Source organism: Elaeis guineensis, chromosome 4 (assembly GCF_000442705.2).
Source record: "Elaeis guineensis isolate ETL-2024a chromosome 4, EG11, whole genome shotgun sequence".
In the NCBI taxonomy this organism is placed as follows: Eukaryota; Viridiplantae; Streptophyta; class Magnoliopsida; order Arecales; family Arecaceae; genus Elaeis; species Elaeis guineensis.
This window is the reverse complement of record NC_025996.2, coordinates 43,246,763-43,250,797: the sequence shown is the minus strand read 5'-3', so window position 1 is coordinate 43,250,797 and position 4,035 is coordinate 43,246,763. Positions and strand designations below refer to the sequence as shown.

The 4,035-nt window shown below is 39.0% G+C and overlaps 1 pseudogene; it reads right to left on the bottom strand.

The window, feature by feature from the left end:
- Positions 1–301: 301 nt before the first annotated feature.
- On the bottom strand, positions 302–3,714 carry LOC105036171 (receptor-like protein EIX2; annotated as a pseudogene).
- Between the last annotated feature and the right edge of the window lie 321 nt (positions 3,715–4,035).

Here is a 4,035-nt window from a genome sequence, read left to right as displayed (position 1 = left end):
AAATCTTATGAGCTCATCAGGCAATGCTTTGAGATATAGCCGACTTTATAGCATATCAAAAATAGGCAAAGTTTTATTTCCATGAATTTACTAATTAAATAAATTATGCATAGTCTCTTGCACCTACAAGTGCAATCTTCTGAGCTCGAATTGTTTTAAATTCGAATAAGCTCATGCAAAGTCTGCAAAGCTCATTCACATGAATTTACTCTTAGTCCTCTAAGCTCATATAATTTAAGCATGACATTTGTCGCGACCCTCAAACTGTAATGAGTAATTCTCTCTTGATAAACTTGTTGAATTACTATGCAACTAGTTACTTTATTGGAGTGATGCAAGTACATGGTTCCATATGTAAAAACTGGAATTTGATTACAGATAATCCATTTTGAATATTTGCAAGTACTTAAAAAAAACAAGAAAAAAAAATTGTAGTCACAATTCAAGGTTACAGACAGTCATGCGCCCACTCTATGCTCTTTAAACCTAGAGAAAAACACTGCCACGGCCACATAAACCATATCATAAACTTGATCTATATGTCGAAAATAGGCTTCTCTCCATTTCCTGTTGAATAATAGTGGTCCAAAAATAGTCCAGAAACCTAGTGCAAATCCTGGCCCCATGCCCATATACAACCACTTCATTTCAAATCCTTCTTCATCCATGGCATTATCATTTTGTTCATCCCCTCCAATAGCATTTGGACTATGGTTTGTCTCGTTATCTTTGCACTTTTGAGGTAATGGAAACCCACAAAGACCAGGATTACCAGCATAGATAGATGGATCACTAAAGGTCTGAAGCTGATTACCTGTTGGAATTTTTCCTGACAAGTTGTTATACGATAAGTTCAAGTAACTCAAGAAAGTTAGGGCAATCATGCTAGAAGGAATTTCACCGAAAAGATTGTTTCTTGATAAATCAAGTGACTCCAATTGTTGCAATGCACTAATTTTTCTGTGATTTCTCCTGTTAGATGATTTTCAGAAAAGTTTAAGCTCACGAGTCCAAAAAGATTGGTCAATTCTTTTGGTATTATTCCAGACAAGTTATTATCAGAAAGATCTATGGCAATCACAAGTGGAAGTAATATGGCATACTCAATGTTTGTTCCTTTTATGGTCACCTGTATTTTGTCCTTGTAAGAAGCAACAGCTCTTGCTTCATTTTGATTATCTAAAATTGTTTCATAAGTCTTCCGCAACACTTTCATGGCAGTAAAATTCCCAAATCTCGAAGAAATGCTTCCTGATAAATTGTTATGAGCAAGATCTAAGATTTGAAGAGCACTTAGTCTTGATAGATTAGGAGGAATATTTCCAACAAGTTTATTTGATCGTAAGCTAAGGATCTTCAAAGACAATAAACTTTCTCCTATCCAAATAGGTATGGCACCAGTGAATCCATTCTGTCCAAGATCAAGAGTATTTAAATATACACAACTCTTCAAGGATAAAGGGAGTTCTCCCGATAGATTATTATCACTCAAATGCAGTGACTCAAGATTTGGTAATGAATAGATTGACGGAGGAATGCTTCCAGATAGATTGTTGCTTGAAAAATCCATGACCATGATATTGAGAGAGTGATTCCAACAATATGGGAGCTCACCAAAGAAGAGGTTTTTTGAGAGATCAAGAAGAGAAAGGTCAAGTTGACAAAGAGATAAGGGAATTTCACCACTTAAGTTGTTTGTAGAAAGAGAGAGATATATCAAATTGGGCATACTTTTGCCAATGTCGGGATGAATCACTCCTGAAAATGAATTGTTTGACAGGTCTAACAGGGACAACATTGAAGAATTAAAATTTGGCAAAGGTCCCTCAAAGTGGTTAGAACTCAAATTAAAAGACTCAAGGTAGATGAAGTCAATAAGGTCAGGTACACTACCAGTGATTCCATTGTTGGAGATATCCAAGTTTTGTATCTGGGAAAATGACCTCCAAAACCAATCTGGCAAGGTGTTTGAAATTCCTGTGCTAGACATGTCTAGATCGGTAATCGTGGTCCTAGCTTGCATGAACCAATATATAATTCTGAGAGCTGAAAAGGGGGAATCCAATCAAGCGCCAGATTCAGAATTAACTGATTTTTCGACAAATCTAGATAATTCAGTTTGGTGAGATTGGCAAAGTGTTCTTCAGATATGAGACCCTCCAAAAAGTTGTAGCTGAGGTCCAAAGAAACTAGCTCCGTGAGTCTTTCAAGACTTTCTGGGATGGTCCCATTCAGCATATTATTGGCAAGGTCTATATAAACCAGCTCTGCAAGTCTTCCAAGACTCCTTGGGATAGTCCCATTCAACTTATTGTTGGAAAGAGAGAATTCTTGAAGTGCTGACAGCCTCCCAAGTGATGCAGGAAGAGGACCAAAAATTGAGTTGTCATACAAATAGAGAGATTTGAGCATTTTGAAGTCCCCCAACCACTCCGGTAGATAACCGCTAAGCTGGGTGTTCTGCATGTGCAAAGTCTCTAAGCTATTTTTTATGCATCCAGCAAAAACTTCATCAAATTCATTCAAATTTTTGCTGATATTAATATTTGACAATCCCAAATGCTGCAACTTACACAGATCCCCAAGTGCAGTAGCGATTTTGCCTTCAAGAAATGGATTACCGTTTAAATCAAGAAAATTGAGCGAAGCTAGATTCTTAATTGCAGGCGGAATGATGATCGAAATAAAATTATTGCTGAGATCAAGGTACTCAAGGCTACTTATGTTGAACAACCAACCGGGCACCGTCGAATTAATTGAATTCATAGAAAGATCGAGAACAGAAAGCGAAGAAAAATTCACATGCGGAAGAGAGACCGGAATGGTGCTGATATCACAAAGGGGCAAGTGTATCTCAACAATAGAAGGGAGCATGTTTAGTGCTTCCAACCAATGAGCACCTTCTTTGAATTTCACATTCTGCATATTGAGATACCGCAGAGAAGAAAGATGAGAAATCCAGAGGGCATTATCAATGCTGAATTCACGAACAGGAACTATAAAGCTGGGATCAAGATCGTTGTAGAGATCAAGATATTGGAGGCTCGATAAATTCCCAATCTGATGGGGGATTATTCCGCCCAAACCAGCTCTGGAGATGTTAAGATATTTGAGCAGCCGGAACGAGCCCATGAATTCTGGGATGCGAATTCCTCCAAAGTTGTTCATGCTCAGGTCAAGATAATTCAGGTGTTTCAAAGCAAGCATGGAAGGCTTTAACTCACCTCCCAAGGACCAATGGTTATAAGGAAGATCCCCAATGTCAGAAAATGGGTAAGGGTTGCGGAGGTCTAGCTTGACAATATGGCCAGTCCGGTTGTCACAGGCCACGCCTTCCCATGTGCAGCAGTCGTCACCCACCCAAGAAGATAGCCTATTGGTGGGATCTTTGAGGCCTTCTTTGAACCCAAGAAGAGCATTCCTTTCGATGGGTATGCAGCCTGGGATAGAATCTCCACTGAGTTTACTCACTTGAGCACACAGAAAAGCAAAGAACAAAAGTAGAAGTAGAAGTTGGGTTCCTTTAAGATCCATGAATTTAGTTGCTGTGAGATGAAGTAGAATGAACTCTTTATATTAGCAGAGCAAAAAGTATCTTCCATTGCTGTCCATGACCAGCCGATAATTAATCTCTTAATTCTTTCTTGGACAGCAAGTAGAAGCTTCCCAACAAGGTCCAGCCAGCATTGCAGTCCAAAGTTGGTGGGATATTTCCCCAACACAAGTGCATGACCAACGTTGGTGGGATATTTAGTTGCTGTAAGGTGGAAGTAGATGGGTCTCTTTATATTTTATCTGAAGCAGGGTAGAAAGTATCTATTTATTTGATACAACGGAAAGTATCTTCCATTGCCGTCCATGACCAACCACTGAATTGGCCTCTGAATTCTATCTTGGAAACTTCAGGGTACCCAACGAGGTCAAGCCAACATTGAAGTCAAAAAAGCCCGCGGGACATTTATAAATTATAAATGTCTGTAGTCGTCTGGAGGTCCAAATCTTCACAACATGCGCATGACTTCTACGCTTGTTCGG